This window comes from Chlorocebus sabaeus, chromosome 11 (assembly GCF_047675955.1).
Source record: "Chlorocebus sabaeus isolate Y175 chromosome 11, mChlSab1.0.hap1, whole genome shotgun sequence".
Lineage (NCBI taxonomy): Eukaryota > Metazoa > Chordata > Mammalia > Primates > Cercopithecidae > Chlorocebus > Chlorocebus sabaeus.
In genome coordinates this window covers 40,163,409-40,189,533 of record NC_132914.1, presented here as the reverse complement: position 1 = coordinate 40,189,533, position 26,125 = coordinate 40,163,409, and the positions used below count along the sequence as shown (strand labels likewise).

General features: G+C 41.6%; 1 long non-coding RNA gene across 1 annotated transcript; it reads right to left on the bottom strand.

Annotated features, from left to right (window-relative positions):
- Nucleotides 1–573: 573 nt before the first annotated feature.
- On the bottom strand, nt 574–26,125 carry LOC119620720 (uncharacterized). The gene is made up of 4 exons (XR_005237275.2): nt 26,061–26,125; nt 24,344–24,443; nt 10,018–10,223; nt 574–1,218 (listed from the first exon to the last, which is right to left on the bottom strand). It is a non-coding gene; the product is annotated as an uncharacterized lncRNA (long non-coding RNA).

Sequence of the window (26,125 nt, the reverse complement as noted above, 5' to 3'; positions counted from 1 at the left end):
CTTCATTACTAACAGGAGACCATTCCCTGTCTACCAAAGAAAATGTATGTCAACTTATAAAGCACAGAATAGACTACATAAAACAGACTAGAAAACCAAGGCAGTGGACACCTTTGCACACAAATTGAAATCTACATTTCCAGATGATTATTAGAGGTGATAATTACAAATGGACACAAATTATCATAAAGCTTGAGCTTAACAAAGTTCTAGAACAGGTGATTATGAAGCTGATCCTGACACCTACTAAGGAATGCTCTCCAGAAGTCAGCATTGGCTCACTAAGAAAATGTCCCAGGACCTCTCTAGGGACCAATTTACAATCACACAGTAAATGTTCTCTGATAATGTTGAGAGTACAGTTTCTCCCCAACCATGAACACCTATCCCAGAAACAGCCTGGAGCAAAGGGAGTCCTGAGAGAGGAAGGTGACCTGCACCTGTGGAACTACTACTGATAGAGCAGCATAAACATTGATTAGGAATAATTCAGTCACAAACACCAGATGGGAGGACTTCCTTTCTCATCAATGCAAACATGGGACACCAGAGAGAGAAAGGAGAAAATAGAACTAGATATTTCACATGCTTTATTGAAAGAGAGAAAAATATCATTTTCCTCCTTTCCCAGCGGTCTTTGTTTTGTTTTTTTATCCCAGCGTAGCCACTGCAGCACTGCATCCAGGAGGTTCACCATCCTAGATACTGGATCTAAGCGCTGCTTTTCAGCAGACAGAGAGGTAAAAGAGAAAACAAGGGTTAGAATTTGAGATCTCCTACCAATGAGCCACACAGAAAAAAGCAAGAGGTTTTATTTTCTAATTCTTTAAGAAAACATGTATTTTTCCTGTCGCTGGGGACCCATGGCCGTCTGGGGATGGTGTGTGTGTTGCCTCACCTGCCTTTCTCGCTATGTGGTGTCTCTCCCTGTGCAAAGCTCCGGTGGTGGCTCGCTTGCTGGGGTTAACACAGTGTCTCCAGCACTGAACCCAGGCAGACACAGCTTCATGCGTCAGTAAAGGCTAGCCTTCACAAGCTATTAAGTCTCAGAGAGGGGAGGCTGAGAAACACGTCTCCTCTGCTTGATGGCAGTGTCATGTGCAGGACATTTTCTTGGCTCCAAGAGTTAACCATGCAGCTAATAAGCTGGATTCTAGTGAAAGGGAAGTCGGCGAGTCACTGACAGAAAACACTCTCTTTTCGTCACAGTGTTACATCCTTGAGAGAAAAGGAAGCAAGTATTCACATAATCTGCCTGCTGTAAAAACGGCAATGATTAAATTTTTAGTGGTGTTTGGTGGCCAGTTCCTTTGTGAAATTTTCTCTTACCATAGTTAAAATCACGGCTACCATTTACTGAGTCCATTACTATGGACTAGGAACCAGGATAAGCGCTTCAGACACACATTCCCCCATGATCCTCAAACCGTCTTATATTCTAGATACCATTGAAGTGATGAGCAAACTGAGACTCAGTCAAGGTTCCAGCTGTGACCTTACACAAACTGGCAAACGATGGAGCCAGGGCATTCTGATCCCAGAACCTCCTAATCATCATGACGCTATCAGATAAACAATGTCCAAGTAAATGCAACAATCACCCACGCCAATCTGAGCAGTAACATTCCTGCTGAATGTTCTGTAATAAAATCTAATAGAAATTATCCTGCATGGTCTTCCATTTCTGCATACCACATTTAAAAAAAAAAAAAAAAAAAAAAAGCTACTGTCTGACTTCCAGGTTTGATTCTCAGCTCTTGTGGAGCTCCTCTCCTCAGCACCCAAATTAATGATATTATTTGTATTAGTCACTAGGCTAATCTAGTGCTCTATAGGAAGTCATAATTGCTCTTAGTTGCTAAACAAATCTCTAGGCTCATATCAAGATCATTGCCAATTAATCTTTTAAAAGTCATTAAAAATAGGAAAAGCTCGGCCAGGCGTGGTAGCTCATGCCTCTAATCCCAGCACTTTGGGAGGCCGAGGTGGGCAGATCATGAGGTTAGGAGATCCAGACCATCCTGGCCAATACGATGAAACTCCGTCTCTACTAAAAATATAAAAAATTAGCTGGGCATGGTGGCAGGCACCTGTAGTCCCAACTACTCAGGAGGCCGAGACAGGAGAAGGGTGTGAACTCAGGAGGCAGAGTTAGCAGTGAGCTGAGATTGTGCCACTGCACTCTAGCTGGGGGACAGAGAAAGACTCCATCTCAAAAAAAAAAAAAAAAAAGACAGGAAAATATTGAAACTGTGAATTATCAGATCAATTTTGTGGTATCTAGTGGACAAGATGGAGAAATAACATATTAAATAACTGACATTTATTAAATGATTGACACTGTGATAAACCTTTGCTATAATTTATCTTAGCCCTCACTTCAAGGTACCTCCACTTTACAGATGATAGTGAGGTTCAAAGAAGTTATTATACATAACTTTCCCAATGTCACCCTACTAATAAGTGAAGAACTTAAAAATTGGTGCTTTGGACTGAACGTTTACGTATCCCCAAAATTTGCATTTTGAAGCCTAAATCTCCAATGTGAGGGTCTGTGGAGATGAGGCCTTCAGGAAACAATTAGGTCATGAGGGTTGAGGTGTCACGATGAAATCAGTGCCCATATATACATACAAAGAGACGTGAGAGAGCTTCCTCTCTTTCTGCTCTATCCCCATGTGAGGACAGAAAAGAAAATGGCCAACTGCAAGCCAGGAAGAGGATGTCACCAGACACCTGCCAGTGCCTTGACCTTGGACTACCCCAGCCTCCAGAACTATTAGAAACACATTTCTGTGGTTTAAATCACCTAGTCCATGGTATTCTGTTACAGCAACCGAAACTGAATCAGACACATGAGTAGCAACTATAGACTGACTTGTGGGAAGAATCAACTAGTTGAATCCAAAGTCAAAGAGTGTTGATTAGTAGATGGGTATTCATCTCAGAGCAAAATTTGTACTGGGGTGCTGGAGTATGCCATCCTTGCCTTTCTAATTCAGCCTTATCCTTATCAAAATTATGGGCACCAGAAATACCTCTAACTGGCAAATTCAAAATTACATCAGAGGATAAGTGAGCTGCAGTGAAATTAAACTGTTACTTGTAGATTTACAAAGTCAATTACATAGCTATCGTGTGGAAGAAAATTAGGCAAATAATGACTCATTTAAAATTTTCCTTTAAAAGCTAAAACAGTCTTAGGCTCTATTAGTAGATCCACCAAGGAGACTCTTATTCTGCATATGGAGTGTTGAGACTAAATCTCTGTGCTGCATTTTTTTAATTATACTTTAAGTTTTGGCATACATGTGCAGAACAAGCAGATTTGTTACATAGGTATACACATGCCATGGTGGTTTACTGCACCCATTAACCCATCATCTACATTAGGTATTTCTCCTAATGCTATCCCTCTCACAAACCCCTACCCACTGACAGGTCTCAGTGTGTGATGTTCCCCTCCCTGTGTCCATGTGTTCTCATTGTTCAACTCCCAGTTATGAGTGAGAACATGCAGTGTTTGGTTTTCCGTTCCTGTGTTAGTTTGCTGAGGATGATAGTTTCCAGCTTCATCCATGTCCCTGCAAAGGACATGAACTCATCCTTTTTATGGCTGGATAGTATTCCATGGTACATATATGCCACATTTTCTCTATCCAGTCTATCATTGATGGGCATTTGGGTTGGTTCCACGTCTTTGCTATTGTGAACAGTGCTGGAATAAACATACATATGCATGTGTCTTTATAGTAGAATGATTTATAACCCTTTGGGTATATACCTAGTAATGGGATTGCTGGGTCAAATGTTATTTCTGGTTCTAAATCCTTGAGGAATCACCACACTGTCTTCCACAATGGGTGAACTAATTTACACTCCCACGAACAGTGTAAAAGCATTCCTTTTTCTCCACATCCTCTCCAGCACCTGTTGTTTCCTGACTTTTTAATGATCGCCATTCAAACTGGTGTGGGATGGTATCTCATTGTGGTTTTGATGTGCATTTCTTTAATGACCAGTGATGAGCTTTTTTTCATATATTTGTTGGCCACATGTCTTCTTTTGAGAAGTGTCTGTTTATATCCTTCACCCACTTTTTGATAGGGTCTTTTCTTGTAAATTTAAGTGCTTTGCAGATTCTGGATATTAGCCTTTTGTCAGATGGATAGATTGCAAAAATTTTCCCCCATTCTGTAGGCTCTCTGTTCACTCTGATGATGGTTTCTTTTGCTGTGCAGAAGCTCTTTAATTAGATTCCATTTGTCAATTTTGGTTTTTGTTGCTATTGCTTTTGGTGTTTTAGTCATGAAGTCTTTGACCATGCCTATATCCTGAATGGTACTGCCTAGGTTTTCTTCTAGGATTTTTATGGTTTTACGCCTTACGTTTAAGTCTTTAATCCATCTTGAGTTAATTTTTGTATAAGGTGTAAGGAAGGGGTCCAGTTTCAGTTTTCTGCATATGGCTAGCCAGTTTTCCCAACAACATTTATTAAATAGGGAATCCTTTCCCCAATGGTTGTTTTTGCCAGGTTTGTCAAAGATCAGATGGTTGTAAATGTGTGGTGTTATTTCTGAGGACACTGTTCTGTTCCATTGGTCTGTATATCTGTTTTGGTACCAGTACCATGCTGTTTTGGTTACTGTAGCCTTGTAGTATAGTTTGAAGTTAGGTAGCATCATGCCTCCAGCTTTTTTCTTTTTGCCCAGGATTGTCTTGGCTATATAGGCCCTTTTTTGGTTCCACACGAAATTTAAAGTAGTTTTTTTCTAATTCTGTGAAGAAAGTCAGTGGTAGTCTGATGGGGATAGCATCAAATCTACTTTGGACAGTATGGCCATTTTCATGATATTGATTCTTCTTCCTATCCATGAGCATGGAATGTTTTTCCATTTGCTTGCATCTTCTTTCATTTCCTTGACCAGTGGTGTTGGGGTCCGCGTGTTTTCTAAACAAAGGAATGAACACACAAGACAACACAAGACAAGACAAACATGGCGGCCGCCTCGAATGGCGCGCTCTGCTTTATTTTATACAGTCGTTTTTGGAATGTTGCCAAGTCACAAGACACATTGTTGTTTTTCTGACCTTTCCCTGACTTTCTGGATTTTCAAGATATTTACATATAAACAGGCCCCCAATGCCCTGCTTCGTTTGCGAGAGCAGGACTTATCGGGAACACCCTGTTTGTGAGCACGTAGTCCTCTACAAGTGGTTTGTAGTTTTCCTTGAAGAGGTCCCTCATATCCCTTGTAACTTGTATTCCTACTTATTTTATTCTCTTTGTAGAAATTGTGAATGGGATTTCACTCATAATTTATCTGTTTGTCTGTTATTGGTGTATAGGAATGCTTGTGATTTTTGCACATTGATTTTGTATCCTGAGACTTTGCTGAAGTTACTTACAGCTTAAGGAGATTTTGAGCTGCGACAATGGGGTTTTCTAAATATGCAATCATGTTATCTGCAAACAGAGACAATTTGACTTCCTCTCTCCCTATTTGAATACCTTTATTTCTTTCTCTTGCCTGATTGCCCTGGCCAGAACTTCCAATACTAGGTTGAACAGGAGTGGTGAGAGAGGATATCCTTGTCTTCTGCCAGTTTTCAAGGGGAATGCTTCCAGCTTTTGCCCAGTCAGTATGATACTGGCTGTGGGTTTGTCATAAATAGCTATTATTTTGAGATACATTCTATCGATACCTAGTTAGAGAGTTTTTAGCATGGAGTGGTGTTGAATTTTATCAAAGGTTTTTTCTACATCTATTGAGATAATCATGTGGTTTTTGACATTGGTTCTGTCTATGTGATGGATTACATTTACTGATTTGTGTATGTTGAACCAGCCTTGCATCCCAGGGATGAAGCCAACTTGATTGTAGTGGATAAGCTTTTTGATGTGCTGCTGAATTCTGTTTGCCAGTATTTTATCGAGGATTTTCACATTGATATTCATCAGAAAGATTGGCCTGAAATTTTTTTTTGTACCTCTGCCAGGTTGTGGTATCAGGATAATGCTGTCCTCATAAAATGAGTTAGGGAAGAGTCCCTCTTTTTCTATTGTTTGGAATAGTTTCAGAAGGAATAGTACCAGCTCCTCTTTGTACCTCTGGTAGAATTTGGCTGTGACTCCATCTGGTCCTGGGCGTTTTTTTTTTTTTTTTTTTTTTTTTTTTGGTTGGTAGGCTATTAATCACTACCTCAATTTCAGAACTTGTTATTGGTCTATTCAGGGATTCAACTTCTTTCTGGTTTAGTCTTGGGAGGGTTTATGTATCCAGGTATTTATCCAGTTCTTCTAGATTTCCTAGTTTATTTGCATAGAGGTGTTTATAGTATTCTCTGATGGTAGTTTATTTCTGTGGGATCAGTAGTGATATCCCCTTTATCATTTTTGTTGTATATATTTGATTCTTCTCTCTTTTCTTCATTAGTCTGGCTAGTGGTCTATTTTTGTTAATCTTTTAAAAAAAAAAAAAAAAAAAAAAACAGCTCCTGGATTCCTTGATTTTTTGAAGGGTTTTTTGTGTCTCTACATCCTTCAGTTCTGCTCTGATCTTAGTTATTTCTTGTCTTCTGCTAGCTTTTGAATTTGTTTGCTCTTGCTTCTCTGGTTCTTTTAATTGTGATGTTAGGGTGTCAATTTTAGATCTTTCTCGCTTTCTCCTATGGACATTTAGTGCTATAAATTTCCCTTTGAACACTGCTATATCTGTGACCCAGAGATTCTGGTACATTGTGTCTTTGTTTTCACTGGTTTTGAAGAACTTATTTATTTCTGCCTCAATTTTGTTATTTACCCAGGAGTCATTCAGGAGCAGGTTGTTCAGTTTCCATGTAGTTGTACAGTTCTGAGTGAGTTTTGTTATCCTGAGTTCTAATTTGAATACACTGTGGTCTGAGAGACTGTCTGTTGTGATTTCTGTTCTTTTGCATTTGCTGAGGAGTGTTTTACTTCCAATTATGTCGTCAATTTTAGAATAAGTGCAATGTGGTGCTAAGAAGAATGTATATTGTTGATTTGGGGCAGAGAGTTCAGTAGATGTCTATTAGGTCTGCTTGGTCCAGAGCTGAGTTCAAGTCCTGAATATCCTTGTTAATTTTCTGACTTGTTGATCTACCTAATACTGAAAGTGGGATGTCAAAATCTTCCACTGTTACTGTGTGGGAGTCTAAATCTTTTTGTAGGTCTCTGAGAACTTGCTTTACGAATCTGGGTGTTAAGTGTGGTGTTAAAGTCTCCCATTCTTATTGTCTGGGAGTCTAAGTATTTTTGTAGGTCTCTAAGAATTTGCTTTATAAATCTGGGTGTTCCTGTATGGGTTGCATATATATTTAGGATGGTTAGCTCTTCTCGTTGTATTGATCCCTTTACCATTAGGTAATGCCCTTCTATGTCTTTTTTGATCTTTGTTGGTTTAAAGTCTGTTTTATCAGAGACTAGGATTGCAACCCTTGTTTTTTGCTTTCCATTGGCTTGGTAAATATTCCTCCATCACAACCAACTTGTGAGCTGGTTAACTTGGTAAAGGTTAAGGTAAACTTCCTATGTGTGTCTTTGCACATGAGATGGGTCTCCTGAATACAGCACACCAATGGGTCTTGACTCTTTATCCAATTTGCCAGTCTGTGTCTTTTAATTGGGGCATTTAGCCCATTTACATTTAAGGTTAATATTGTTATGTGTGAATTAGATCATGTCCATTATTATGCTAGCTGGTTATTTTGCCCATTAGTTGATGCAGTTTCTTCATAGTGTTGATGGTCTTTACAATTTGGTATGTTTTTGCAGTGGCTGGTGCCAGATTTTCCTTTCCATGTTTAGTGCTTCCTTCAGGAGCTCTTATAAAGCAGGCCTGGTGGTGACAAAATCTCTCAGCATTTGCTTGTCCGTAAAATAATGTTATTTCTCCTTCGCTTATGAGCTTAGTTTGGCTGGATATGAAATTCTGGGTTGAAAATTCTTTTCTTTGACAATGTTCAATATTGGCCCCCACTCTCTTCTGGCTTGTAGGGTTTCTGCAGAGAGATCCACTATTAATCTGATGGGCTTCTTTTTGTGGGTAACCCGACCTTTCTCTTTGGCTGTCCTTAACATTTTTTCCTTCATTTCAACTTTGGTGAATCTGACAATTATGTGTCTTAGGGTTGCTCTTCTCAAGGAGTATCTTTGTGGTGTTCTCTGTATTTCCTGAATTTGAATGTTGGCCTGTCTTACTAGGTTGGGGAAGTTCTCCTGGATAATATCCTGAAGAGTGTTTTCCAACTTGGTTCCATTCTCCCCGTCACTTCCCGGTATAACAATCAAACATAGGTCTTTTCACATAGTCCCATATTTCTCGGAGGCTTTGTTTCATTTCGTTCTTTTTTCTCTAATCTTGTCTTCACACTTTATTAAGTTGATCTTCAATATGATACCCTTTCTTCCACATGATCAATTCAGCTATTGATACTTGTGTGTGCTTCATAAAGTTCTCGTGCTGTGTTTTTCAGCTTCATCAGGTCATTTATGTTCTCTTCTAAACTGATTATTCTAGTAAGCAATTCCTCTAACCTTTATTCAAGGTTCTTAGCGTCCTTGCATTGGGTTAGAACATGATCTTTTAGCTCAGAGGAGTTTGTTATCACCCACCTTCTGAATCCTACTTCTATCAACTCGTCAAACTCATTCTCCATCCAGTTTTGTTCCCTTGCTGGCGAGATGTTGTGATCCTTTAGAGGAGAAGAGGCATTCTGGTTTTTCAATTTTCAGCCTTTTGGCACTGGTTTTTCCTCATCTTTGTGGCTTTATCTACCTTTGATCTTTGATGTTGGTGACCTTGAGGTGGGGTTTCTGTGTGGACATCCTTTTTGTTAATATTGATGCTATTCCTTTCTGTTTGTTAGTTTTCCTTCTAACAGTCAGGCCCCTCTGTTGCAGGTCTGCTGGAGGTCCACTCCAGACCCTGTTTGCCTGGGTATCACCAGCAGAGGCTGCAGAACAGCAAAGATTGCTGCCTGCTCCTTCCTCTGGAAGCCTTGTCCCAGAGGGGCACCTGCCAGATGCCAGCCAGAGCTCTCCTGTATGAGGTGTCTCCTGACCCCTGCTGGGAGGTGTCTCCCAGTCAGGAGGCACTGGGGTCAGGGACCCACTTGAGGAAGCAGTCTATCCCCTAGCAGAACTCGAACACTGTGCTGGGAGAGCCACTGCTGTCTTCAGAGCTGGCAGGCATGAACATTTAAGTCTGCTGAAGCTATGCCCACAGCTGCCCCTTCCCCCAGGGGCTCTGTCCCAGGGAGATGGAAGTTTTACCTATAAGCTCCTGACTAAGGCTGCCGCCTTTCTTTCAGAGATGCCCTCCCCAGAGAGGAGGAATCTAGAGAGGCAGTCTGGCTACAGTGGCTTTGCCAAGCTGCTGTGGGATCCACCCAGTTGGAACTTCCATGCAGCTTTGTTTACACTGTGAGGGGAAAAACTGCCTATTCAAGCCTCAGTAATGGTGGATGCCCCTCCCCGGCACCAAACTCGAGCATCCCAGGTCAACTTCAGACTGCTATGCTGGCAGCAAGAATTTCAAGCCAATGGATCTTAGCTTGCTGGGCTCTGTGGGGGTGGGATCTGCTGAGCTAGACCACTTGGCTCCCTGGCTTCAGACTGCTTTCCAGGAGAATGAATGGTTCTGTCTTGCTGGCATTTCAGGCACCACTGCGGTATGAAAAAAAACTTCTGCAGCTAGCTCAGTTTCTGCCCAAACATCCACCCAGTTTTGTACTTGAAAACCACGGCCCTAGTGGTGTAGGCACCCAAGAGAATCTCCTGGTCTGCAGGTTGCAAAGACTGTGGGAAAAGCGTAGTATCTGGGCTGGAATGCACTGTTCCTCGCAGTACAATCCCTTATGGCTTCCCTTGGCTAGGGGAGGGAGTTCCCCAATCCCTTGCACTTCTTGAGTGAGGTGACACCCCACCCTGCTTTGGCTCACCCTCTGTGGGCTGTACCCACTATCTAACTAGACCCAATGAGATGAGTTGGGTACCTCAGTTGGAAATGCAGAAATCACCCGCCTTCTGCGTTGATCTCACTGGGAGCTGCAGACCAGAGCTGTTCCTATTCAGCCATCATCTGTGCTTTGTTTTAAGGAGATTCTCAGAGTGAGAATCTTCCCAAGAATGCAATCAGAATGTCAGAGCGTGTGAAAATCATGCCGTATTTGTTGAATGACCTGAATTAGAACAAACAAGTCTGAAGAGGAAAAGATTCAGGAAGATAATGTATGCCATTAAATATATAAAATAGAGATTTGACTTGTTGTATGAAAAACCAGAATAAGAACGACCCGCTGGAAGTCATTTGGGAGAATTTACTATGCTCTGATAGGACAAAGTGGTGAAGTCCCCATGACTGGCCTAACCCAGTGAGTGAGTAAACAAATGAATAAAATGTTAGAGCAGAAATTAAATGATCATCTCCCAAGGGATAGTGTCCAAAGATTCCTGAATTTGGGTGAAAGGCTAGATTGTCTTGAGTACATTGTCCTCATATTGGCAGGCTGTCTAGTTGCTAAGAATCATTCTCAGAGACTAGGCCTCCTTTCAATGATTTTAAGGAACCCCATACCAATGCCAGCATCCTTCTCTAAGGTATCTCCTCCTGGACCAGGTATGTTAGACCCTCACAGGCTGAGCACATCAAGGAAAGACCACCCCTTACAATTCCCTATCTTCTACATTCCCTAGCCTAGTGTGTTACATTAATCACTCACTGAGGGGCAAGCTGGGAGTTGACCAAAGGTCATGTATTTCAAGTGCAAGGTTAGGTAGCCACAAAGAGGTGGAAGCTAGGAAGTCCCTGCAGATGCAGGGGATACACACCAAATAAATGGCTGGGCAAAATTCCCCCAGTCACACCCCACCCCAACCCAGAGGAAAACTTGGCATTGGAGAGAAGCTGTGGAACAACAAAGCAGATATGCCATGTCCCAGGCAGTGTTCCAAATACATTATATATGTTAATTCATTTAATTATCCCAATAACTCTGTGGGATATTACCTCCTTTTTATAGAGTAGGAAACTGAAGCCAAGGAAGAGCTGACAACTTCCCCAAGATCACACAGCGAGTAATGGTGGAGCTAGGATTAGAACCTAGGCAATGCAATCCTGGGCTCCTAACCAAGCCCTTTAGTGTTTACCGAGATGTGAATTTGTACCTCAGTCTCCTCTGCTTAAGGTGAAACTACTTAGAGCAGCTTCGGACATGGAGTATATACTACGTGATCAATAAACAATTATCAAATTCAATTAGTACTTTAAATCATTTGGAACTTGTTAACAGTGTCCAGGGTATTCGGAACTGGAGATCTCCAGATACATCTTCATGTTCTAGTTTAATCCCTAGCATGAAACCTTCTTGTCCTCCACATTCCACTTTGCCTTTGTGGTTTTTATTTTGTTGGCATGTTGTTGTTATTTAGCCTGAGGCATAAAGTCATTTATTTGGTCTTAGGCAAACCAAAGATAAATGTTGATACCCGGTTCCAGCTTCCTGTGGTGACTTATTTGCTGAAGAAGAAAAAAAAACTTGCAAGCTGGTTAACTTGGTAAAGGTTACGTTAAACTTCCTTTACCAAAAAGGACAGAATTACTATCTACTTGGTGGTCAAGCTTTTCTTTGAGACCTGAACTAACCCTCAAAATAGTGTATTTAAGAGTGTAGTTGAAAGCCTAAAATTACGAAAATCTCAGTTTTTAAGAGTTCAGAGTCGAAGAGGCCTGAAAATTCCATCAGAAAGATCTGAAACCAGAAGTACCCACCCCTGCAGGCTTCGTCCAGCTGGGGCAGGGCCTGGGCTTTGGCATGGCATGGTTATGAGAGCCTCAGGAGAACAGCCAATGGATGTCCTGGGAGAACAGGAGTGGACTTCACAGGAATCCACAAGGCTCTGGCCTTCACTCTCAGTCCAGCTGGCTCTCAGTTACAACAAGGCAAATTCCACCAGCTGAATGAATCCTAGCAGCTGTGGTAGCCTGGAGGCTCCATCCTGTACAATACATCAGGCAGCCAGCCAGTTCTGACCCGACTGCTTTCTGTATGATGAATCAGCCCCGGCCTCCAAATGAGAGGCAGGTCAACATGTATGAGGTCCCTAGACTGTATGTATCCCTTCCCACACTGCTTTAGGCACTGAGAATTCATCAGTGGGCAGGCCAGATAACACCTCTGCTCTTGCAGAAGTTGCCTTTTGGATCTACTCTAAGGAAACAATCAGAAATATACCCCCAAACTTGCATATAGTATTATAATAGCAAAATATTGGAAATGATTTGAACAACCAGCAGTGGTCCAATGGTTAAACAAATTCTAGTATATCCATTTGAAGTCACAGAAGTAACCATTTTTAAAAATCATGTTATACAAGAATACCAGATGATTTTGAAATTTTTTCAATATATCAAATGGGAAAAAAAGATTACAAAGCAAAGAGTACAGTATGTCTCCAAAGTTGTGAACAAAAAAAAAAATGCTTATATGCACATGAAAATAAACTGGAAAGATACACACCAAAACACTAACTACAGCTACCTTTGGATGGTGGGATTAGTGGTGATTTTATATTCTTCTTTGTATGCTCTACAAAACTCTCATTTTGCCAAATTTCAACAATAAATACATGTATCAGTCAAGTTCCAACTAAGAAAACAGCACATACCAGGTAGCTCAATATTAGGAATTTAATATGGAGACCAAGTTACAAAGCTTTTATGAGAGGTAACAGGAAACAATGAGGTAACAGGAAGCAGTAGGGCAGTCCAGCAATTAGCAGAATCAAGAAGTAGTAGTGGCAGAGAAAAGAGAAGAGGTGATATTAACAAAGCCAGTAGTCCGAGCCATTCAGTGGAATCTGTGACTTTTAGGAGAGAAAATATAGCTACTTTTGGAACATCACTTGAAGAAAAGGGAGGGGAAGAAATACCCTGGTTCTTCAGTACAGCACTTCACACCCTGCAATCCCCTGCAGAGCTTCACACCCACTAAGCCTGGAGCCAGTGGGGAAGGGAGCTGGGAAGTGAAGTCTGCAGTGGAAGCCACCCGCAGTTCAGAGCAGTCAAAGATAAGAGTGGGGATGGATCTGAGGGCAAACACCCAGGTGACTGGCACATTAGTTCTAGAATCATGGGGGGAAAGAAAAAAATTGATGCTTTTTTTTTAAGAGAACACAAAAGTAGGACACATTTCCAATATTGTCTTCCTTCTGCTTGTAATTCAAGAATTTAAGATGCAACGAAGTCCTTGCTGTTTGCAAGCCATACAGAGGCATGTACATTGTCAGACACTGAAGGTGTTAAGGAAAAAATCTGGGTTTTCTTTCTTGCTTTTCAGATTCCCACTCTTACTTTGCCAGTCACCTGTCAGCTGACAGCCCTCAGCTGCTCCAGTTTCCAATGTGGTGCCCCCTTGGGCCAACTCTTTTCTTTCTCTCCTCCATCCAAAATTCCTGAGCAATCCCTACCTGTTCTATGAGTCACACCATACGAGTCCCATTTGCTTCCAGAAAGTAGATGTTACTTTGAGAGATTTAGTGTTGAGTGTAGGGAAAAGGTATATTTAAAACAACAAATTAGCTACTTTAATCATCCCACAGGGCATGAGTTTAGAGGGCTACAAATCTTTCAATTAAATTTAAATAGTTTTTACCAAAAATTTGAAATTCACCCAGAACTGCAATTGGAACTATGAAACATACAAAGAAAATTAAAACCAGCTTCTGTTTCACAAGGAACAGATAAGAGGCTTTCTGATTATTCAAGACAAAAGTTCTGGAGTCTTCCTCATAAACTGTCAATAAACCCTTCCGGTTCAACCTTCAAGATATATACAAAGTCTAGCCACTGCTCATAATTTCCTCTAAAGCAACTCTCCCAAGCCACATCATTCAATACCTGGATTGTTGCAATGGCCTCCTCACTGGCTTCCCACCTTTCACACTTGTCCCCAACCTCCTCAATCCTCACGGTCAATCTCAACATAGCAGCCAGAGCGATCCTTTAAACCATAAGAAAGCCTACATCAGTTTTCTGCTCACAGCTTTCCAATGGTCTCCCATCTCAGAATGAAAGCCAACATCCTTTAAATGACACATGAGGTCCTAAGTGACCTGCCACTCCAACCAGTCATTATCTCTCAGCCCTCACCACTCACTCACTCAGCTCCTCAGAGATGCCAGGCCTACTCCTGCCTTGGGACCTTGGCATTTGCTGCTGCCTCTGCCTGGAATATTCTTCCTCCAAACATAGGGAGGACTTCCTCTCTTGCCTCCTTCATGTCTTTGCTCAAGTCTCACCTTCTCAGGCAGACCCTTCTTCATTCCTCTCTTTCTCCTGTTTCTGTTTTTCTGCCTAGGGCTTATCAACTTCTAATCTGCTGCATAATTTACTCAGTTATTTTATTGCCTCTGCCCTCCCACCAGAATAGGTAAACTCAAGAGCTGGGATTTTTGTCTGCTGTGAACACTAATGTACCTCCAGTACTTCAAAGAGGGGCTGGCTCCTAGTAGGTACTCAACCAGTATTTGCTGAATGGATGCATGCTGTCATGTGTCTGAATGACAACAGCACAAGGCAGAGGTTGGTGTGGCAGGTCAGTGTCCTGGACCTGGCAGAGTCAGGTGGGTGGTGGGTGGGAGCCTAGGGAGAGCTTCCTCTCTCTCCATCTAAAGGAAGAAAACGTTCTCCCTATGATGAATCCTCTTACCCAGCTGCTGAACCTTGTTCCCTCAGCCTCCCCAGGAAACCTCACTTTATCATCCTTCTTTCTTTATATTAGCTGCTCTATTTTTTGTTTGTTTGTTTGTTTTGTTTTTTGTGTTTTTTTGAGACAGAGTCTAACTCTGTCACTCAGGCTGGAATGGCACAATCACAGCTCACTTCAGCCTCCACCCCCAGACTCAATCGATCCTCCCACCTCAGCCTCCCAAGTAGCTGGGACTACAGACACATAACTACCATACCCTGCTAATGTTTTTAATTTTTTTTGTAGAGACGGGCTCTCACTATGTTGCCCACACAGGTAGGCTCTTTCCAGTGGTTCTTTTCCTTCACACTAAAAATTGGCTCATATGTCCCCATCTTACAGGAAAAGAGAAAAAAAAAACTCTCCTTGGATCCTACACCCTCTTCACCTATCCGATGGACTTCCTCCTTCTGTCACAAAGTCCTAGAAAAAGCTTGTTTCTTATTTTTTGGTTTTGTTCATTTGTTTGTGTACTTATTAGCTCTACCTTTGCAGCTTCCATTTATTTTTCAATCCTCTGCAACTTGATGTCCATGCAGAGCAATCACTGGAATTGCTCTTATCTTTTTGCGGCCAAGTCCAAGGAGTATTTTTCACTCGTTCGCTTACTTGTCCTATTTGTTTAATGTGCATCGAGTCTCCTTTCTGCATAAAACCACACACTTAGTGCTTCTGCATCTTTAACTTCCCTGCACTAGAGCTCCTCCTGTCTCTCTGCACACCTCGTCTCCCCCAGCTCACACTTCAAGGATGGGAGCTCCCTGCACTTCTGTCCTTGGTCCTTATCTCTCCACATTACTCTCCCTTGCCAATTTCATCCATCCCCATGACCTCTATTATAATCCACATATTGACGATTCCCAAGCCTATCTTCACATTCCAGATCTCTCAGATTCACAGCTGTATTCACTGCCTATTTACACGAATCAAAAGCACCTCGCACTCCATATATTCAGATCTCATCACCTTTCCTCCTTTTGTTCCTCCAGTATTCATCTTTGCAAAGGACCCTTCTCTCAGGTAAAACCAGATACTGCAACTCATTCTTGATTCTTCCTTTTCTGTCAACCACCACCCAAATCATCCTAACTTTTTCATGTGTTGCATATCCACGACTTTGTCCCCAGACTCACTATTCCCCTAAACCCAGCTGCCAGCACTTCCTTACTATTTTCCCTGCGTCCAATATTACTTCCTCAACCCATTATCCATCTGTGCCACAGTGATCTTTACAAAGAACAAGCCTGGCCAAGATCCTTACCTGACTTCCTTCTGCGTAATATAAAAGCTTGCTGGTAGAATGTCAGAGCTGTCCAGCTTCTGTCCTACCTCTCTATGCTCTCTTACCCTTAACTCCCTCTTTCTCCCATCCTTACTTTTTGGTAAGTTGCTGGGACCCTGATGAACTACTTGCAGTTTCTCCACAGAACAGGCTTTCTGTTACATCTGTCTGCACAGGCCACCCCACCTGGTTCAGTGCATAACACGTATAGCATCAGGCTCTGGAGTGAACAGTTATGGGATCAGCCTAGATGGGCTCCACCAGCTTACCAGCTGTGTTATTTTGGGCATATTATTTAATTATCCTGTGCCTCAGTTTCCTTATCTGCAAAATGGAGGCTAAAATAACAGTACCTACATCACAGGACTACATAAAACATACTTAGAACAGTTCCTGATACATAGCAAATACTCTATGCATAGTAATTATTGTTATTAATACTTATTCACCAGACTATCTCTTATTTGCCCAAGCCTCTAGAAAGATTCTGATGACCCCTTAGGTCTAGATTACGACTAATCCATATATTCTTCTATCCTAGCACATCTCATACTCTGTTTATGTGTCTGTCCCTCCCTCCACCCCAAAAAACTATGACCCTGTGAGGGCAGGAACTCTCTCTTACTAATCTTAGAATTCCCAGCACCAGTTCAATGCTTAACAAATAATGCACTCAGATTAAGTTTGTAGAATGAACAGATGAATGCATGGATAGTCATGGCATGTCATTAACATTTGCTCAAGCAAACATTACAGGGCTCAAAACACCTTCACATATTTCTCTCTCATTTGTTCCTCACATCAATCCTATACAGTAGGCAAGAGAGGTAAGATTATTATCTTTATTTTCTTAAAGGGCATTCAGGTTTAACTCTATGAAGTAACTTGCTCAAGATTATAAAGCTGATCAGCGAAGAAGCCCACCCTGGGAGCAAGGTCTTCTAACTTCAAATTCCACGCCTTCTTCTCTACAACAAACAGAATCGCCACTGGAGAATTACGAGGTACACCTGGGATGCATAGAGCTATGACTGGCAAGCAAGAGAGTTTTGAATTTCAAACATGGCATCAGCCAGTATACACACAGCAAAGAGAATGCCCCCCAAAGAAAGGGAAAGATTAAATCTTAGAAATAGCTTCTGCATTCAAGGCCAGCAAGGGCAACATAGTGAGACCCCATTCCTACAAAAAATTTAAAAATTAGCCAGGCATGTTGGCACATGCCTGTTTTCCTAGCTACTCAGGAGGCTGAGGTGGGAGAATCCCTTGAACCCAGGAATTAAAGGTTACATTGGGCTGTGGTCACACCACCATACTCCAGCCTGAGCGACAAAGTGAGACCGTCTCAAAATAAAATAAGAAATAGCTTCTCCAACCTCAGTGTTGAATCAATTAGGTATGTTTTCACCTGCCAGTAAAAGAGGCCTGAATATGGCTTCAGTAAACCAAGAACACGTCTCTCATTTGGCGGATCACAAGGTCAGGAGATCGAGACCATCGTGGTTAACACAGTGAAACCCTGTCTCTACTAAAAATACAAAAAATTAGCTGGGTGTGGTGGCGGGCACCTGTAGTCCTAGCTACTTGAGAGGCTGAGGCAGGAGAATGGCGTGAACCCAGGAGGCAGAGCTTGCAGTGAGCTGAGATCGCTCCATCAAAAAAAAAAAAAAAAAAAAAAAAAAATTCAGAGTTAAACAGCTTATAGGTGCTGAGGAAGTGCTACACTTCCTGAGAGCCTGGCTCTATATTTCTACTGCACCATCTTATTTGTAGGAGGCAGAACTCAGATGGTCCCAAGATTCCTGCCCCTGGTGTTCAGAATAGTCCCCGCCCCTCAATCACAGGCAGAATGGTGAATAAGATGGATCTCACTACCATGATTAGGTTACATTACATGACAAAGTTGCAGAGGCATTGCAGATGTAATTAAAGACCCAGATCAGTTGACTTTAACTTAATTAAAAAGGAGAATATCCTGAGTGGGCCTGATAACCAGGTGAGCCCTTAAAAGGCATTGGGCTCATCCTAAAGAAATTACAAGGTGACTTTTGAGCCTCTCTAAGAGAGATTCTCCAGTTGGCCTTTAAGAAGAAAGCAGCCATGTGGGAGGGGCCACGAGGCTAGGATGTGAGAGCAGCCTCAGGGAGCTGCGTGGACCCCCATCCAACAGCCCAGAAGAAACCAGGACTTCAGCTCCACCACTGCCAGGAAGTGAATGCTGCCAAAATCTGAACGAGCTTGGAAAAGGGGCCCAAGCTCCAGATGAGAGCACAGCCCATTTCAGCCTCGCGAGACCTTGAGCAGAGAATGCATCCTCAGACTCCAAATCCACAGAAACTGTAAGATGATAAATGTGTTGTTTTAAGCCACTAAATTTCTGGTAATTTCTTATGTAGCCATAGAAAACTAATATACTATAGGTGCTGTGCACTAATGCCCTGTAGGCGCTGTGCACAAATACCCTATTAGGCGCTATGCACTAATACACTGTACTTCTATTACCAAGCACCTCATGGTGCAAGTCGGCTGTGGAAATCCCACCATCTGCATGCCAGGCTGCAGGAAGAAAGGGAAAAAGGCCAAAAGGGTGCTGCTCTGCATTCAGTTATCTCCCATTTTTAAGTAGCCTCCTCTGCTTAAGTCCCCACAGAACTTCATTTAGTTCTTCTAAGCCATACCTATGTGGCTAAATCTAACTTCTCAGGAGACTGGAAAGTACACTTTTTAGTGAGGCACTTTTTTACCCCCAATAATATAAGGAAGGGAGATGGGCCACCAGGGGGGCCACTCTCATAGAGACTGCAACTCTAAGATGGCAGGGAGTTACTTGCCCATGTCTTCGAGCTGTCTCACGGCCAGGTCTGGAATATTCTGACCTCTATACCACGTGCTCTGCATTGCCAGCAGACTTGTGGGAGGCCAGAAGCACTGACCACTGGCCTGATGCCCCTTCCTCTACCTACTCTACTGGAATCCTTCCCGATTGCCTTTCCTTCCTGGGACCCTAAGCACTAATGCTGGTCACACCAGACCCATTTACACTATCCACACTCTCCTTGGAAGGGAAGGCATCACATGACCACTTTAGAGCAGAATTTTTTCTTTTAACTGACTGGAGCTGAAAATAAAATTGGTCGAGGTCTAAGAGTAAACTCTGGGGGTGGGGAAAAGGAAGTCATGATTCTATAGAAAAAAAAAAAACAAACGTGATTTCGAGCTGTTGAATCCAAGAGATGGAAAGAGATTTTAGTAATGTCATGGAGGCAAACGGAACCAGATTGAACCACCACTGGAAGACAGGGCACAGCTGAGAGCAGAGCTGACCTTAAGACAGAGTATGTATAGGACAAAGGAGTTCTGCCAACAGAGACTAGGAAATTGGGCACTAGAAGAGCCTGAGGGGAAATTCAGCCCATCAGTCATGCTCAGCAGGAGCCAAGAGCCACTTAACCAGGCAGAGGCATTACAGATGCAGCTGGAAATTATCCAATGATAGGGAAATGGGGAGTGAAAGAATAGATATGGGAGTTGTTCACAAATAGAAACGTGAACAATATCTTGGGTGCAATAAATACCAATTGCTTAATCACTCTGTGGGGTGAAACATTTTGCAATGGAAATGAGTTATCATTGTTCCATCTATGCAATTACAGAATAGCAATTCCCTCATCACTAATGAGAACTCTGGGTGAGTTTCCAGAAGATTTGATACATTTCCTGGTCTTTGATGACCTTGTAACACCAGATGTTCTTTTAACTCTAGGTATTTCCTTCAGAAAGTAAATTCCTTTCAAATTCCTTTCCACCAATGACAAACCATACAGACAACAGTTCTCCTTGTGAGATTATACCACATTTTTACTGTACCTTTTCTGTTTAGTTTGTTTACATGCAAAAATACCATTGTGTTACAACTGCCTACAGTATTCAGTTCAGTAACATGCTGTACAGCTTTGTAGCCAAGGAACAATAGGCTGTCCCATATAGTCCAAGTGTGGCATAGGCTATACCATCTAGGTTTGTGTAAGTACATTCTATGATGTTTACACAATGACAAAATTGCCTAGTGATGCATTTATCAGAATGTATCCCTCTCATGAAGCTACTCATGACTGTATGTGTGAAAGAATAAAATGCCACCTTGGTATGAATCTGGTATGGTATGCTGCAGTTTTCAAAAATTAAATGGCCAAACCACGCCTGCATGCACTGTCTCTATGAAAGATTGTTATAAGTGAACATCACTTCCTAACTACCAGTAACTAAATATTATACAGAACACAGAGTGGAATTGCAAAGACTGATAAAGTCAATACTTCTTAACCATATGATCAGTTCCACATAATAAAAGCAAAAACTAAGAGAAAGGCAGCCAGGGAGTGGTTAGGAATACAGGTTCTGAAGTCAGAGAGCCTGGGTTTGATCTCAGTTCCAGTGCTCAGCAACCTAGTTCAGCAACTTGGGTCGTTATTTGACTTCACTAAACCAGTTTATCTACAAAATGGGATAACAGTAGTGCCTGCCCCATAAGGGCATTGTGCCTTAGTAAGTGAAATAATGCATTCCAAGCCCAGCTTCATAAATATTAGCTATTATTATTCAGAGGGTTTTTTTGTTATATCTCTGAAGTCCTAACCTGTAATTCCAATCTGCTTACTTCCTTCCACCTACCTCCACAGGCTACAGTAATATTCAACAGCCCACATATATTTCTGGAACGGGAAGGTATCTTATAAATTGTATATCCAGCCAAAGATGCACAACCAAGGATGTATTAGACCCTCTGGGCACCATGGTGTTGAAAAAGTGTACCTAGTTAAGAACCACTGCCCTGCCTCCCTTTACAGAGGAGCAAACTGAGGAGGCCCAGAGCATGAAGAATCTTCTGGGGTCACAAGACCATTTTCAGAATCTCCTCTTGACAGACCTGGCTCAGACCTCAAACTAGGAGCCAAGTGTCTCGACTCTGATTGCACAATTTTGGCACTCCCCCGGGCCGTCTTATGGAATTCAACAAGCATTTCCTGAGAAACCACAGTAGGGGTCAGGAAGGAGAACAAGATGGAGACCCTGCCAAGAATGGCATCGCGATCTCATCAGGGAAACAGGCATTGGCGGCATTAAGAATTCTAAAAGAAGTGCCAACAAAGTGCTAAGAAGTCCTAAGTGCTGCTGCTAACTCACGAAACTTTCATGAAGGAGATGGAATTTCTACTGGACTCAGAAGGCTAGGGATTGAAAGGAGCCATTCTGGGTAAAATAAACCATTCGAGCAAAGGCCCCGAGGTTTCAAGAGAGAAAGCTCATGAGAGATTTAACAATCTTCTTGAACAGACAAGGAGATAAACCACAGAGCTGAAACATCTGGGTTCAGAAAAAGCCAATAGTCTGAAGTATCTTTTAGAGCTGCAAAGTGATAAAATTCTTCCACTGTCTCTTCCCAGATCATCCACAGAGCATCTGCTTTCTGCCTGCCGATTCTGAAAGATTGAATGCCAGGGAGAGGAGTTGCTAGAACAGTTCATGTGTGGGATCCCACTCAGAAGACATTAAGAAAGGAGAAGCTCACTTCTCATTCCTTGCAGAAGTAGAAACCAACAGGAATACAGCTAGCCCCTGTACTCAATTTCTAAGGAGATGATGTGGGAATGAAAATGACAATTATGACAATTCGCCTCATGATATTTGATCCTACGCGAAAAAGTATAATTTTTTTTTTTTTTTTTTTTTTTTTGAGATGGAGTCTTGCTCTGTTGGCCAGGCTGGAGGGCAGTGGTGCAGTCTTGGCTCACTGCAAGCTCCGCCTCCTGGTTTCACGCCATTCTCCTGCCTCAGCCTCTGGAGTAGCTGGGACTACAGGTGCCCGCCACCAGGCCCGGCTCATTCTTTGTATTTTTAGTAGAGACAGGGTTTCACCATGTTAGCCAGGATGGTCTCGATCTCCTGACCTCGTTGATCTGCCCAGCTCAGCCTCCCAAAGTGCTGGGATTATAGGCGGAGCCACCGTGCCCAGCCTAATTTCCAATAATTCTTAATCTATTTTACTCTGAAGTTTCATTAAGCAAATAACTATAGCTTGCCGTCATGATTTAAAGCTATCGAAACAATAGAAATACTATTCACATTTTCTTTACAACCTTACTAAAATGTTAAAAACAGGTTTTGTGTAGATAAATCCTCCCATCTTGTTCTGGTTAGCTGTTGCTGTGTAACAAACCATTCCCAAACTTGATGGCATGAAACAATTATTTTATTATTCTCGTGGATTCTGGTTTTATCAGCAGAGGATCTTCACAGCAAGTTGTGCAGGTTCTTAGCATTTGGAACAAAGAATTAGACAAAACACACAGCAAAGCAAGGAAAGAATGAAGCAACCAAAGCAGAGATAGAAAAGTGAAAGAAACAGAAAGTGAAAGTGTGGGAGCAGGCCCTAGCAGGGCTCAAGGGCCCCTGATCAGAATCTTCTTGGGTCCAAATACCTCCTAGAGGTTTCCCATTGACCACTAGGTGTTCACCTCAAGTAAATGAAGTGGTGGTACACAATCAGTCTGATTGGTTGTGGAAAGCAACCCATCAGGGGCTGAAGTGAAGTTACAAAGGTCACACTCCTATGCAAATGTCTGATTGGTTGTGGGAAGCAACCAGTCAGAGGCTAAAGTGAAGTTACAAAGTTACACTCCTCTGCAAATGTCTGATTGGTTGCAAAAAGCAAACCAATCAGATGTACTTTCAATTTCCCATCTGTAGCAGAAAAGGCTGGGGAGTAGCCTCCAGTCCTTTTGTTACTTAGGCCTGGAAAGTTAGGGTTTTCCTTTCAATTCAGTTCTAGGAAGTCAGCGTGAAATGGCCTTAAGTTTCCTGCATCTAGACCCTATTCTCCTGCCTCACTGGTAGGTTAGGAATTTGAAGGGGATACTTCATAGATGGCATGTCCCTGCTCCATGTCATCCGGGGCCTGAGCTGGGGACACTCAAAGTGTGAAAGCATCTCCATCCACTGTTGGGTGATGCTGGCTGTCAGCTAAGACCTCGGGTAGGCTGCCAGCCAACCTACACGTGGCCTCTCCTCCACGTAAGTGGAACAGGGCTTCCTCACAGCATTAAGGCTAGGTTTTAAGTGTAAGTGTCCCAAGAAAGCAAAGACAGGAGAAAACATCACTTAGGTCCAAGGGTAGGAAACAGACCTCCCAATGCGGGGACTGTCAAGATCACATTGCAAAAAGAGCGTGTGGGACAAGAGAACACTACAGTCATCTTCAGAACATATAACCTGCCACACATCCCAAGTAGTACTCTATATCCACCTTCCTATGCCTGAAACTAACACCATAAAAGAAGCAATCTGTGATGATAAAGTGTTCCCTCAGCAGGATTTATTAATTTAAAAAAATTTCAAATAGCACTTTACACCTGGCAATTCCCCTTCAGGGTAGTCACAATCACCCTGTGTGGTTGTTATTCTCACACTACTCTATAAATGAAAGGCCTGAAATTCAGAAAAGTTATATGAGTTCAGCAGAGACCTTTGGGAGGTTAAGGATAGACTCACAATTTGAACTCAGAACTTCAGGCTCTAAAGCCTATGTTATTCTCACACTTCCTTTCAAGTGAAAATAGGTTTATCTAATAACAACCAATAAACACCAAATGAATTAACGAATGGATAAACACTAGACCCTGAAATTATTTTATCTGAAATTCTAGTCATTTATCAGAGTCCTATGGAAATGGTACACTAACTAGGTTAGCTCTGATGAAACAAGAACATCTTTTTAGAGAGTAAGCCTAGAGAAATGCCTTGGTAGAAACCCTGAAAGCCAATGCCAACTAAGATGGGGAGAGACTCTGTCAATGCTGAAGTTAAAATTGTGGGTGCCACCAAACTTTGCCTCAAAAAGCCTGTGAGGGTGGGCATTTTTCTTTTTTTCCATTTTCAATAATAACATAAAGGTGCCACAGACAATTTAAATCACTCCCATTTGTGACATAGATAAACTCTTCTAAGAGAATTAATAGATGGTTTTCACATTTAATTCTTGGAGTCGTTTCTTCAACTGCAGCCTGTTAATTAAAGTATAGCTTGTCGAATCTAGAATATGAACAATTTTTTATCTTCTGTTCCCAGCGCGATTCCCCAGTATTATTCTAGGAGACATCAGATTAAACTTGACAAAAATAATCTGTATCATTTTCAGAATTAAAAATCTTGGAAATTAATTCTCTGAATATTAGTTCTACCTCAATGATATTGCACAATGAAAAGAGAACGAACAATTTAAGATTTCACTATTACCTTTAAAATGTAGTTAGGAAGTAATAAATGGAGAAATTCTCAGTTCCGCAAATGTTCCAAGAATTGGCAGAGTAGGCAAAACACTAAAAGTCTTCAAGTTCTAAATAGATATAAATCAATATGGAAGAATAAAGAATAACTTAGATTTCCAGACTACAACTATTTTTCCCTAGAACTTTTTCTTTCAGTGTCCTTGCTTTGCCATCAAAAGTTCTCTAATGTTAAATGGGCTGAATAACCATCATTTATATCATTTCAGTATTTATAAATCTGTCCCAGATAGGTACTGGAGCACAGAGGCCAATTTGTATTTCATATAATTCAATATATTCCTTTTTATTTCTCTAACAGAAAAATAGTAACTCCCAGGCTGTAACCTCCTTTTTAAAATGGGCCATTAATGATTTACAAGGGTGGTTTTTGTTTTTCGTTTCATATTTTTTTTTGAAAGGAAGAGAAATAAAACCTTTCATGAGTAGTCTTCCAGGCTGGCTTTTTCCAAGAACTAATATGAAAAATGTATAAAATATGGTAAAGAAAAACCCAAGCCCAACCTCTCCTCTTGGCATTCTGGTTCCTTTAAGATCTGTTCTTTGCTTGCTTTTTCTATCACTTCTTTCCCACCACCCCCTATCCTTCCTTCTTCAGCTCAAGAGAATTCTTCTCCAAACCCTTTCTGGACCAATGTCTGAGTCATTCTCTTCTGCTTCTCCATTTACGGGACCCCTACTCCTCCTCCAAGGTCCAAATTAAACACTGTCCTTGGCTGAAACATCCTCTAATCCACCCAGGGGTTGATAATCACTCTAGCCGCACCTCATCTAACAAATATAATACAACACTTGTTTCATTCTGGTTGAGTTTTTTGTTGTTGTTGTTGTTGTTGTTGTTGTTGTTGTTTTTTTGAAGTGAAATCAGGTCTATTAGGAAAGTAAAGGAATAAAGAATGGCCACTCCGTAGGCAGAGCAGCCTCTGGTTGAATTTTAAGTGGTCATTCTTTACACATGCATCCCTAAATGAGTTGCAAATTGCAGACTCCCTGAGGAAGGAAGCCCTGTGTTATTCCATGGTTATATCCTTTCACAATGCATAGAATAGCTTAAAGCAAGCTCTCAATTTTATTAATATTTAGAATAGGTGATATTTATTGATCACATACTACTTATCAGTCTTAGTTAAGCATTTAAAGCATTATTTCAATTAACTTTCACAAAAGCCATATATATTAGTATCATCTTTCACACTTTATAGAGGAGGAAATGAGATCACCGCATTTAAGGAGCTTTCCCGTCATGCAGTTAGAGACACTGGGATTTGAACCTGAGTATTTGGATTCCGCAGCCTAAACCGCTATTCTCTACTTTCCACTTGATAGTTTAAATGAATTAATTTAAATTAATTTAAATGAAATTCAAGAATAGCATAGACTATTCATTGAAAATGAAGTTGTAGAATGGGTAGAAGAAGTAGTTCTGTTGCCAGTAGAGGGTCTTGACTGCAAGTTGTCCAGGTTTTTGGCGTTTTGAACAAAGAATTGGACAAAACACACAGCAGAGCAAGGAAAGAATGACACAACAAAAGCAGAGATTTATGAAAAGTGAAAGTACACTCCACAGTGTGGGAGCCAGCAGCAGCAGCAGCTCAAGGGCCTGGATACAGAATCTTCTCAGGTCCAAATACCCCCTAGAGATTTCCCATTGGCCACTTTGTGTTCACCTCTTGTAAATGAAGTGGTGGCCCTCAATCAGAGACTAAGGTGAAGTTACAAAGTTGAACGTCTA